We start from the raw sequence: 13,931 nt of genomic DNA, 5'->3' as shown, positions 1-13,931 counted from the left end.
GTTAAGCACTGTGATGGGTGTTCTTGAATAATGTTGTAGTTGCAATGTGGGGTATCCGAAAGCAAACTAATTACAAGAAAGAGCAATAATGATTATTCTCTTTCCCCTACTTTATTATGACCTTCAAAAATACTAATCTGTTGTTCAAGTATTGCAGAAGCGTGCTCTCCTTTTAGAAAAACCTTCTCAGGTCACAGAGAAGGGTTTTGAATTATTATTTATAAAACCAGGGAACCTCAAAGGGGAGGATGTGGTTGGCAAATGATAGTTCTGACTATGCAGGTATCCAGTTTCAGTGCTATGTTTGGGGGTCTGAAGATGGATGTTAGAAAAAGTGACACAAGATTTTGTTAAAGCAATAACCCTCTTGAAGAAATTGATCTGTATTCACTACCTGTAATTCTTTGTTGGTTAAAGGTGCAAATACCCCCGTGATATGGGTATTTAGAATAAACACCCACCCGCTTCTAGATCCTGTATGTGTCATTGCATGGCCTCTCATCCTGGGATCCCCCATTAAAGTGAATCAGGCTTTAATAGAGCACATCCATCATTATAATTGGTGGGAGATGGCCGTTTCAATTTCAGGTATTATCTGGTTTCAGATACATCCACTCTCTCCCCTGCTGATATCTTGTTGCTGAATACTGTTCAAGCACTAATTTTTGCTGTTTCATCTTGGATCATTGACTTTGTTAGTGTGATCATAAAAAGCTAATAATAATCAATTTCTCTGGAATTGCCACATAATTACACTGTTAGTGAACGTTCTCCTCTCCAATCACAATGTGGAGGTACTTGAAAATTACTACCCCCCCTTTGGCATACTGCCCATCTTGTTCATATAGATTGCTACAACATTAATATATGGAAGAGAATTTCAGAGACAGGTAAAGTATATACAATTATAAGCCAAGTTTGAAACGTGACTGCCTAGTGTCACGAAAAGTAATTTTTCCTTCTAGCTTTTCTTATGCAGTAATCTCTCCACTCCCACATCACCTGCTGCAGCGGTCTTTCTTTCTCTTGCATAACAATGCATTCAGAAGTATGTGGTGAATTATAACCCACTTGTAACTCTTCATCACAAAAGGAGGCATATTTCAGGGATGATTTTTATGGCTTAATACTAGGCAGTGTAGAAGTAGTAGCCCCTACTAGACACATTTCTTACCAACATTTTACTGCTTGATTTTACCCCATGGATACAAGCAAGCTATTAAATAAACCCTCAGCTGAGCTACACTCACCACTTTCGTCAAGGACATCTTATATCTATTCTTTTTTTTCTCTTCAGTATTCAGACCCAGAGTACCTGGTGGGGGAAGCTACACCTGTGGCAAAGCAGATATGATACTGCGAGCTGCCAGAGCTTTAATGTTATTCAGGTCTGCTTTGAACCTGGCTGAGCAAACAGGGTGGGGGGAAAAAAGACACCAGGCAACCAGCCACATGATAGCCACATGTAACATTGCCACCACTTTTCCAGTTGGGCCAAGTAATAAGACTGGTTAACTGGCTGGGGAACTGGTAGAGTGGAAGAGAAAGGTTAATACAGATTCTGCCTGAATGTGATTTTTTGCTGTTCACTAGTAGCAAATGATCTAAACCGCTAATTAATGTAACAGCACATTTATCAGAAGAAAGGCAAAGCATAGAAACTCCAGTTCCCTCTCTTGTCATTGTATGATTGCACCTCTCCCACTAATGTTCTCTTAAGCCTTAAGGCAGGCTTACGCCTTAAGTAAGACTTACTAATGAGACCTGCAAACTTAGCATGTTTTGACTGAATCCTGAATAAATCTGAGCTGCACTTGGTATAGTTCCTACACCAGATATTTCTTCAGTTTAAAAAAAAGGTACATTTTCCCAATGATGTGAGCACAGATACTGTGTGGTGAATAGTACTAATGAGAAGGTGTGCAATATAGGAAATTCCAAAACCACAATGACTTATTTAGGGGAAAGCAGCCAAACAGTATTTTAGGCAATAACCAAAACCAAAAATACTTGGCTACTACATGTTAATAAGCTACCTGTTCTTTTGGCAGGCCCAAGCAAGTAATTGCTTATAGATTAAATGAGCAGCAATGAGATATATGGAGTCACTGAATCTTACTGACCTTCAGAATTGCTTCAGGAACTGAGAGGAATATCCCTTTTGGCAAGGAAAATAATCATTTTGTTCCTTGTTAACCTCATTTCCTACCTTATCCTTTGCAAAGAAAAAACATCCTGCTCAGAAATACCATGTTTTCAACTACCAGAAAGGAAGGATGCAGAAGAAAAATTCATCCACATGCTTAAAGCCTTTACACTCTCTCATCCATCTTCTTTTGCTGTTTTACACCACAATCAGTGAATTCTGTGCCATACACCACTAGTGTGGGTCCATTTTCTTTTCTGCCCTGCAGATGTCCAGAAAAGATATTTACTCATAGAAATATGCAACAAAAACGTAAACTTGCATTAATGACTCCTTCACAAGACTTTTACAGTGCAATGCAAAGTACACCTCTTATTTTGAAAATGATATAAAAACTCCTCTTAGTAACAAAGATTCAAGTGTAGCTGACATCTGTAACAAAAACACTTCCACCCAGTAAACATGCAGCCTTTACAGGGATAGGTGGAAGAGGGAGCTCATTTCAGCCTGTCTTTTAACCTATTCTCATTGCGCTTCAGTTCAGTGTTTCATTGCGAAGCTGCTGTTCAATATTACTTGGTAGCAAAGAAATAATCACCGACTAGCTCCTTCACCCGATTACAAGAGGAAGAGTTACAGGTATCCATAGTGCAGATGCCCAAGCTAACTTGAGCACTGAGAACTGAATTGAGGTTGCACATCACAACTAGTTTACCTTGTCAAAAACCTGCATGTTGGTTCATTACTTCGCAAGCAGTAGTGTACCCTAAATATGTGTGTGTACATTATATATATATATATATATATATACACACACATACACACACACACACACACACGCCTCTTGCCTAAACACTGTAGTAACTATTACTTTCACAAAAGTCAGTGTTTTATATATTTTAAGCAGGAAGCAGAGACTCAAATTTTGAAAAAAAGAATTCTCCACCTCAGAGGGAGATGATGACTGCTTTTTATCACCATAGAACTTCTGGTAATATGCTGGAACCCCCACCCACCCAGCCACTCACACAAAAAAAAAACACACACAGAAAGCAGTCCCTGCTGCAAAGCGCCTATGTGCTAAGTCATGAACAAATAACTGCGTATGGTGACAGCGGACAGGACAAAATGGCAATAAAAACAACAATAAATTAAAACAACATAAAAGACAGGAACCATTCTTGAGGCAGAATGGAATTATGAAGCGTTAGAATGTGGCCCCACATTACTTAAAAGTTTAATTTTTCTTAGGCTAGTTTGTGAAATTTCTGGGGTCTGACCCATTCTGCTTTCTCTTCCTGAAATTTTACATTCCCCACCAAGGCCACTGACTCAGCTGCTCAGCAACCACAGCTACAGAGGCACTCCCTTAACCTTCGGCTGCTTGCTTCATCACCAGCTCCCCTTGCCGAATGGCTCTTCTGGTCTACTCAAGAGTTTGTTCAGGCCATGTCCCCACTGGTATCAAAGCAGTGCCCTCTTTAATCTTGTTTCAGCTTTTCTCTACCATGGCAGTTTCTTCTCAATCTGAGAGCCCCTCATTGCAACACAGCTTGTGTAGGACACAGATGTCCCAGAAATTTCTTACTGCTATTAGAAAACCAGTGAATCCCTGTGCAGGCTGTATTCTGGCTGAAATGTGCTCCAATGAGAAGTAAAAAGGTGAAAGGAATTTTACAAACTGGCATTCCCTTAATAATCAAGCCGAGGTTCCCCCCCCCCCAACAATCCTGTCACCATTAATACAAAGTCACTGAACATCACGGGCTTTGTTTCTTCATAAAATATTATCATGATACACCTGCAGAGCCATAACCAGCCACATGTGTGGGAGCAATGAAAGAGTCCAGCTGTCACCACCTGCAGGCTCTACAGAGGGGATGCAACTGTGGCAAGCAAACACCTTGCTTAGCCCAATTTTTTTCCCTCACATCCCCCAAAGAGATTTTTCAAGGGTGCTTGAGTCTGAAGAAAGGAGAGCAGTGAGAGGGAGGAAAGGGAGAAAAGATGGGCACTTGCAGAAAGGGAGGCAGAACAGGAAGACAGAGCTGAAGAAAAAGCATCCTATGTCCCTGCTGCATTGCTCTAGTTTTACATTTGGGTCATTCCAAAGAAATTAATAATTAAACCAAGCTAGGGGAATTTGGCACTTCACTGGTAGTTGGGATAAAGAAAAGTGAAGTGAAAAGGGATTTTAAAAGGAGAAGGGGCTGGGGAAGGGAAGGGAAAGGAAAAGATGAGGCTCCACATGCAGATTGGTAAATCTAATTTTTACTTAATTATTACATTTACCTTTCAAACACCCAAAAGAGCATGAATGGGGAAGGATTAATATTGGCTTCATTGTTAAATTCACCCCCACTCATTTATTTGTATAGCACTATCAGAAATGGGTTTTCCAAGTCTGGCCACTGTTTCTGTTATTGTCAGTAACTCCGAGTACAGGAGACATCTGTTCTGGACTGCATACCAAATCCGGCTATTTACATGCCTAACTAACTGACTTGATTTCTGCCTGCAATTATTTATTCTAACAAAAGCCTAAAATGTATTTCATGTCAATGTTGTTGTACTGTGTAAAAACTGTAGGTTTGTATTTCACATTGTTTTTTAACTGGCCCAAATTAATGAGATGAAGGGGCCAGATCTTCATCTCATGCCTTCAATACCGCTCGCTACCCCATCTTGCCCTGCATTTGTTAATTTACTTAGTCTCTTCTTAATATATATTGCATTTCCATTAATTAAAGATTGTTATTTACATTGAAAGGATGATGGGGTGGAATTGCCTAGTTAGCAGGGCAAATCCCAAATGGCTCAGGCATCTCTGTAATGTTTATCCAGGTCTGCAAAGAGACTCCTGAAGGACAATCATTCTGACTTTCATTCCACTGCAGAGTATTTTTAAAAAGCAAGTTGACATATAATCATGCCAGGAGGAAGATACATGACTATCTAACATGAAACACTGTTAGTCTCATGCTAGAAAAAAGCTTACAGTATTCCATGATGCAGTTCTACTTTGCAGTTAACAATTTGCTTATCAGTTCTATGCATACATTTGCAACCAAAAAGAATAAAGAAAAAAACCCTCTACACCTAGAACATGTTTTATGTCAAATTATAACACAAAATTGCAGAGCCAACTATTAAATCTGCACTTCTCTATGAGAATTAGAAAAGAAACACTATTCCATTGGTTCTAATGGACTCCTTATAAAAGATTCTTTTTGTTTTTTTGATATGAAAGATGAAGTCACTGCACAGAATGAAACAGAGCAACTGAGAAATATCAAGACTTAGGTACAATAAGTCTTCAACAGCAGAACTAGCACTATATACTTTCTATGCTGTTACGGAAAACAGACTTGCATCAACAAGTTCTTTGGTTGCCAATATCCTGTAGCCACCTATAAAAGCGTATTTCCTCTGCTCCAACATAGAATACACACTGTGTTTGGTAGCATAGTTTAAATAAATCATGATATATTTGTAGCATGTGCCTCTATATTGTTAGTTCTGAACAGAGTTTCTCTCTTTAGCAGGTCTTTGAGGTCTGCAGGTAGGAAGCACTGTCCTGTCAAAAAAAAAAACCACAGGACTAGCGTCAGGGCTCCCTGATTCTGCAGTTTGTGTCACCGTGGGAAAGTTGCTTTGCCTCTCTGTGCCTCAGTGTCTTCATCTGCCAAATAGGCATGATGACAGTAATTCCATCCCCCACAAGCTGCTGTAGCTTTGATTAATAGCTGTAGTGTGCTTTGGTAACTTTGCATTGAAGGCATCATATCAGACAACTTTATATACTGCATAACTGTATGAAATTGTGCAGATGAAAAGCCTAATTTCAGCAAGGTTTTAGGGCACATGATCTGCATTACGTGGCCCTAGAGTACACAGACTTCCTGGATTCTGTTCACGGTATTATAGAAAAATTTGGTTAATTACCAACAATTAGTTCTGAAGTATGTGGCAGGCATTTTTAATATGAATCCTTTATATAAAAAAACATGTATCTCCATAGATTTAATGCAAAAACGTGACTTAAATGCCCTTTCCTCGTGTTCATCCTCCATTTTATGCAGTCATGAATGTTTCACTGGCATATCTCTTAACAGGGTAGTGGAGGAAAAAAACCTGCTTCTCTTTTGCTTTTTTCCCCCCTAATATTTACTCCTTAAGCCTCTGATGTTGCTTGCTTCCCTTCCCTTAAGGGTTAGTACCAAATACAGAGTCCTGGTATTTTAAATAACTGAGTACCCTGGATTTTGTCCATTACTGATACCTTTTATTATACAGCAGGATTCATTCATTGTGCCAGATTTTATAACCAGTTCTTGAGACAACAGCATCTCTTCAATGTTCCTATCCTGTAGAGAAAAGTGACTATAACCACAATGATCTCCCAGCCTTACCAGTGTGGAGGTGGCTAAGACAGCCTGTCAAGGAGAAGAAGAGAAAAAGGCTTCAAGCTATACAACTTACATTTCTACACCTCTTTAAAAGATGAGCATGCTACTTGTGGTAAGCATGACTAACCAACCTTTCCAGTCAGCAACTATAACTTCCTCAGCTTTTCTATTATAAGGTCTTTTAAGTAAAGAGAATTTGCTTTAAATATCAATAAAACTGCCAGTGTAAAAGCACTTAAATACATGACCAGTGTACCCTGAGGAAATAACATTATGTCCTCCATAATATCAGCTCAGCCACAGCTGATTCTGCATCCCAAGTGGCTCACATATATTTCTCAATGTAGCATACTCCTAGCTACCAAAATATGCCCATCTTGTCTAGAAAAGTCAAGCCACAGAGCCAAAACATTGACTAGTGGACCATCAGCTCAGACATATTTTGCTCTTTATGTATGGCACAAAGAAGAAAGTATTCCAGGATATTACGTGTATGGATCAAATCCACTAAATAGCTTCTTTTAAACAGGAGACTCTAAGCCCAGATATAGTGCTCTGAGCCACTGTGCCCATTTCTATCAGCAGAAAGAACTGTGCTTAATAATGCACAACTACAGCTGGTGTCATTATTTTGGCTTCAGGGAAGCTGCACCTAGATACACTGCCTGAAGGGCTGAAGTCAGATTTATTTGGCTAGCTGCAGGGGCCACAATCCTCAGCTAGGGTGAGTCACTGCACTCCTAGTGAAACCAGTGGAGTTAGGCTGCTTTGCACCAACAGCAGCACTTGTATCATGTACGTGTAGGGAGCTCATTTGTGTACTTACACTGGTTTTCCACCCATGCAATTTGCTTGACTCCAGCAGAGTGGTTCATGATCCACACTGCCATAAACGGTATCAGAGCACAAGCAAGTGCTCACATCAGAAATGTTTCTGTATGTGTTCTGCCTTTGATGCTCTGCAGTTAGAACTTGTCTTTTTGCAAAAAAATACTGTAATACATTTTGGCATTAATCTTGAAATAAATCCCTATTGTATCAGTTTCTCTGCTCTGTACTCCAGAAGCTTGATAGTGCGATGGAACTCAATTTTGGTATTTATTCACATAAACTGGGAAATAGCAAGAGATTTATTTTATTAGCTTATTTAATCATTAGCTGCAGTCAGACATGTTCTTCTGGCTGTGGTCTCATCAGGTGAGGAGGTTACCCTTCCTAGCCTGTTCCTCCCAGAAGTTATCACCTCTCTGCAAATCTGACAGCATTACTGCTAGTGGTATAGTTTCTAACCTAATACAGGCAAAGTGGGTTAAGCACTTAATAACACATTCAGGTTTTTGGTTTGCTTTTTTCATCCAGGGCATTTTGACAGCTACTATGACTGTACGATGAAAGCACATCTCACAGAGTTATTCACCCATTACCCTATGAAAAATGATTTGTTGCTAGCTGCATACCGTCCAGGAGCTGGTTGACTTGATTTACCTCCCAAAATATCCCAATACCCAGCATAAGAAATAGCTGGCATGCACTGGACCTTCGGCCTGACTGCACAAAGTGCTGCACAGCTTCTTACCCGAGGTACAGGCAGAGGACGTGGTGCCAGCATAACAAACTCATGCCAAAAGGGCACTATAAAATACACTGATAAATCATTATATAAGGAAATCACACAACTCCTGCTAAATCCTCCCAATATAGACAGTCTGACCTGGGCTCTGCTCGCTTGGCTTTAATGTCTGGACCTGCCATTTGTGAAACTATACTGTCTACTTGCAGGAACAGAACAAAGGCTTCTCATTCACCTAGAGAGGGCCAGCCAGTAGGCGCCACCACAGAGATAGTATTTCAGGATCTGGAAGGCCACGCACATGGTTTTGGACAGCGGCGCCATTGAGCAGGCGTGGAAAGAAGCTGATAATCCCCGAATTTCTATAAACTTGGTATTTCCTCTCCCTCAGCAGCACTTGTTTTTCCTCAGGACTGAAAGAAATTGGGGGGAAGACTGTTCCTAACTTCGAACTTTTTTAAAAAATTCTTTTCCTCCCCAAGACAGTGAAGTGGGAGATGACGAGGACACACGATGAGAAACACCCACCCTCAGTCAGAGTTGCAGGGCCCTGCTCTCTACAAGACTGCCCTGGAGAGCAGCTTTCCACCCCTCCTCCTGCACCCTGCGTGCAGGTCCCGCCAGGGCAGATGTCCCCACTAAGGGCGCCCCCTCCCCGCTCCGCGGAGGGAGGGAGGGAAGGAGGGAGTCCCCCTCGTACCGCTCCGCCCCGCGCGGCTCCCCGCGGCGGCCGTTGGGGCGCGCCTTCGGGAACGTTCTCGCCGGCAACGGCCGCGCGGGAGCAGGTAGGTGCCGGGGGGGGGGGTGGGGGGCAGCGGGCGATCCTAGACCCCGCGGTCGGGGCAGCCGCCTCATAAATAGGACAATATTTTCCTTTAAGGACCATTTCTAGGGAGCCCCTGTGGCACAGCATGGATTTTCCCCCCTCCCCCCCCCTTCGAGCACACATTTCAACTGCTCTCGAACACATAATTCAATTATCGTAAGCTCAAATTTACTGTTTAAAATGGTACTTAGGTTTAATGTTTTTCAATACATCTTTGTTATTTGAAATCAATTCATAAAACACTTTACATGTATTATTTAAATTAACTTTAATTCGAAGCCTTAGCAGAATCAATATTTAGCAGGTTTCTGCTATTTGTCCAAGTCTATTTACATAGGGAAAATACTCCTTCCACTGTTGCATTTGAGGCAGAAATGGACATAATAGATTCCAGGAGTTTTAAGAACCTGAGAGAACCGGGGTTTGGAGGTGAACAGCATGCTACTAGAGACCCAGAAGTGTTCAAGCACACACAATGCTCCACTGGATTTCTTAATACACAAGTGTTATACAACCCTTATCGACCTTTTTAATGAAATTTCATCAGCTGAGTAACATCAGTGGTTTCATGAAAAGTCAATTTTTTTCCCCCCAGCAAGAATGGCAGAATCAGGTTAGGGTAATCTTTGGTGCACTCAAAATGGGAAGGCAGGTATAAAAGCTTAGGTATATCCTTGAATTATTATTATTTTTTCCTTTCACTTTGATGTGTTTATATGACAGCTCTATTTATGGCCAAAGGTTTTGTCATCAGTGTTTTTTGGTAACCCTGCAATTAATGCACTGTGTCAGACTTGAGCACATACAAGATCAGTTTGTTCTAGTTAAATTCTTTTTGCTCATAATGAAAGAAATATGAATAGTATTCAGTCGCAGAAAGAACCACTTTATCATCCTTAAACTATATGAAATCTTCAGTCTTGACCTCATGTTTAAATGTAGCTGATAATAAAAAGGGTCTTAAAATATTATGTAAGACCCCTTCAGGATCTTAAGCGACTGATAAATTTTATTATGCAACACTCAAGATCAAACAATGATTTTACTATAGCGAATTATGAAGACTACAAGCAGAACAATCATCTAAACATAAATTTTCATTTTCTAGTTTGTTTGTAGGCAGAGGTGTTTGTTAAAGTTAATATTAGCATTATCAGCTGTAAATAATGTAGTCAAAGTTCAAAGTGTTTTATATTACTATCTTCACATTTTCCAGCCTTCTTGTAGTTTCTACGTGCTGTTTTGAAAAGAGTCAGACAAATAGTGAATCATTCTGCTGTTAATTGTATAGTAACAGATGACTTGTAATATTTTGATATTTCTATAATTCAAGGCATCAGGTGGCCACAGAGTCTTTGTCAAGCACATCTTCAGTGTTTTTGTTACTTGAAACAAAACAACTGTTGCAGCAATATACACTATTTTCCATCATTTTGTCTAAGTAAGTAAATAAAAACTTGCTACAGTAACAAAGATCTCTTGTAAAGACTCTCAGATGAGATTATAAATCAGCCTGAGTGCTTTCTATCTGAACTGCTTCCTCAGCAACTTAGTATGAGAGATTGTGCACTGATACAGGTCAGTCTTCAACTCTCTGATGGAGGTTCCTCTTAGATGTTGGCTTTCAGCCACAAGGCTTTGTATGGTCTAGCCCTCCTTATAATGCTCTTTTCTGGGCATAAAAAGGTTTGCAGCGCTCTGAGCCTCTGTGTAACTCTTCCTCTCTCTAACCTGAAAAAAAGTTGACAAGAATTTAGCAGACTTAGAGGGCATGAGCTGGTATGTGGCTTACCAGTTGCTGGTAACTGTACCTGCATTTACTCTTAGCTCAATTCCATTGTTAAATTGTGTTAACCTAAACCACCTTTGCAGGAGGCATCACACTCCCCATAAAAGTTGTGGGTATTTTGAACTTTGAATTGGATAACTCATCCATCACATTAAGAGAACTTCTGTATTTCATTAATTTGTCATGATAGTGGAGACAGCTGAATCAATCAAACTTTTTCAGAGCAACACTAAGCAAAGATAACTATACTATATTTTCAGTGCAGAAGTTTCAGTAACTGAGCTTGAAGAAAGATTTCTATGTTTTTAACTTTGTTCTCCCATATTCCAAAGAATATTTTCAAGTTTTGAAGCAAGCCTCGTATATAGGCAGAGGTTTGTTTTGTTAAGACACAAGTGGTTACTGCAAGTTCTCTTTCTTGTTTCCAATTTTGTAAGTGCTTATCTGCAATTTTGTTTTTTGTCTGAAAAACTTCAGTTTGGAACTATCAGGTTTTTTGCAATTTTGAAATACTTTTGTAAGTAAAAATACATTGCTTCAGTGTTGAATAGTAGTAGATAACAAGTCTGTAATACAATCTTAACACTGATATTTTAATGTAAAGTGAAAGATGTGAAATGAATCAAAATAGACAAAGTTATTCTGTCAAAACTAAATATTTCAAAGTTATTAAATATTCCGATATGATCAAAACAAAACAGTAAATTCAACTGGTTTGTTTTGAATTTTCCACCAATGAAAAACTATTGCTTTCAAATATATTGCAAAAACTTCTCAGTTGCAGTGAAAGTTCATTTCCTGATTGAAAAAAAAGAAACTTCCATCTCCCAAAAATGTATTGACTAGATTTCATCAGGGAAAGGAATAACAGAAGGAGATACAGGAGAAATTGCTGGAGAAGCTTACTAAAAAGTCACTGGTTCTCCCTAAACAGTGACAAACGTTATTTCAAGCAAAGAAAAGGCAAGTGAACATTACAACACTCTTGATAGAACTAAGCATACTATTGCCAGTACATCTCTTTTTTTCTAGGAATTTCTCATCAGCCGTATGAATTGTGCAAGTCATGTTAGCATAGCAGCAGGTAACCAGCCATACCTTTGCTTCAGCTAATTACAGCTTTAGGGAATTTAGAGCTTTACAATTCCCAGCTGTCAAAGGCTCTTTATCTTATTGGCACATTAACTCAGTTCTGATCTGTCATATATTTGAGTCTAGCTGACAACATTCATATGGCCATAAAAATAATCAATAGCCTCCGATTCTATTGAAGTTGTGCTAAAATATGCAACATGCCATTAGAAAGCTTCTGATATGCTACTGCCATTGAGATAGGGTGTAGGAACTTACCTTCACAGTCAAAGGTAGCATAGAAACTTCTGTACTTCTCTCTTCCATGCTGACCTGGAAATTCCTGTGCCCTAAGAAGAGACACCACAGCCATCCAGTTTGCTCTGAGGCTGCCAAACAGGGAAGGTAGCTGCCTGCTTGCCTGGTGTGGGTGCCTGCAACAGGTGAAACACATTGGGGTGAGCCAGCACTGTCCCTCAGTGTGCTGAGCAGGGTCAGCTGGGGTTGCAACTACTGTGCCAGGAGGGAGAGCTGTGGGAGTACAGCCAGCAGGGAGGGCCCAGCACAGGGTTGAGATGTGAATACAGCCAGACTTCAGTTAACCAAAAGAAATACTCCCTAAGGACCTAGGGGGACTAGTGAAATGAGTGGACAGGTGGAATTTCTGGCTATACAGGAGACCATGGAAAACTGCTGTAATGAGAGCAAAAGTGCCTGGACTTTTCCTGCATTGCTGCTTTCCTGAAAGGACCTGCTTTGCAAAGGCCCAGTGAGCATGGAAGAGCTACTTATTAATACTTTTAAAAAATTTTCTCTCCTCTAGCAGATCAGTTTTCTCTTCTCTGAAAGGTTACCCTGTTCTAATTTGGATGAGACCTGTCATTAGAGAAGCTCTTTGGGCTGTTCTGATATGTTCATTTTAAGGAAAAGGCATTGATCCATTTACCTTAAGGTGCTGACCTGCTCAGACTGCTCTCACAAATGCTGACCCTATTCTAGAAAGTTCGTTTAGGACATGTCATTCATTCCCACCTTTTAAAAGACAGTAACTTAGGAAAATAACAGAAAGCCAGACTAAGGTCCCATTTAAATTGTTATGTGATGTGGGAACATTTGCCATACCAAGCAAATGAAGGGACTAAAGTTGCTTTTCCCATAGTAAGTTTGTGTTTTCAAGGAACCAGAAATGATTTGGAAATACAGAATGGGACCTGGAAATAAACAAGACCAGAAATGTGGCATTGTGATAGATTGTTGCAGACTTAGAAGGCAACTCAGGAGAGGATCAAGCACATGCTGAAGTCATATAATTTTAAGCAGAATTTAAGCATATTTGTAAAGTTCAGCATACTGCACTTCCTTTGTGCCATCCTTTTGGATCAGAAGTTGCCCACAAGTAACAGCCACTGAACACTTCTAGACACCCTGGGTTCAGAAAATATTCTACTTTCTGAAGCTAGTTTTAAATGATTTAATATTATGAAACAGCAAAGTTATATGAGATTGATTTTTCCAGTTTTTTTACTTGTTGTTTCTGTTCTTTTTGCAGACTTTTAGAAGTAGCTACTCAAAAATGTAAAAAAATAGCAGTCTTGGTGTGGCTTACTTGCTTCTGGCTTCTTGTTTCTATCTTATTTTTATTGAAATTCAAACAAACACAGCTTTTATTTGATAAGGTACTTACCAAATAAAATAATACTGAAAGGAAAGGAAAAAATCCTTTCAACTTCAACAGAGAGGTGAGAATTTGACGTTATTTTCCTCCTTGGTTTGAAAAAAGTCTCTTAAAGGAGAGCAGAATGTCAAAGGAGATTTCAGTCTAACAAGCTTTAATTTTTTGTGGTATAAAAATAAAGTTTTCAAACCCCTTTTGTTCACAGCTAATACATTATATTTGTTTAAATATCTGAATGTATAATTAATAAACATTTTGTAAATCTTATTCTGAAAAAGTGGTGTTGAAGGGAACTCTTCTTTGAAGTGTGGATAACTTTCCCCATGGCCTCCTCACCCCACATCTTCTTCAGATCTTGCTGAACACTTTCCTCATTCCCCAGAGGCTCTTTCACTGCATTGAAGATTCTAGCTAAAGTAAATAAAGATGTTTAAATGTTTTAACT

At 39.6% G+C, this 13,931-nt stretch overlaps 1 long non-coding RNA gene across 3 annotated transcripts in view; it reads left to right on the top strand.

Annotated features, from left to right (window-relative positions):
• The first annotated feature begins 8,681 nt into the window (after positions 1–8,681).
• The window catches only part of LOC112976868, a 54,695-nt gene continuing 49,445 nt past the window's right edge, over positions 8,682–13,931 (top strand). The window contains exons 1-2 of one of the 3 annotated variants that reach the window (XR_003257199.1): positions 8,682–8,910; positions 10,285–13,902. This is a non-coding gene — a long non-coding RNA (uncharacterized LOC112976868). Of the gene's footprint in view, positions 8,911–8,943; positions 13,903–13,931 lie in introns of those variants that run through there. The other 2 variants (XR_003257197.1, XR_003257198.1) reach the window with 2 other exon arrangements.

The sequence above is a fragment of the Apteryx rowi genome, unplaced genomic scaffold (genome assembly GCF_003343035.1).
Source record: "Apteryx rowi isolate R43461 unplaced genomic scaffold, aptRow1 scaffold_775, whole genome shotgun sequence".
NCBI lineage: Eukaryota > Metazoa > Chordata > Aves > Apterygiformes > Apterygidae > Apteryx > Apteryx rowi.
This window is presented reverse-complemented; position numbering and strand designations above follow the sequence as displayed.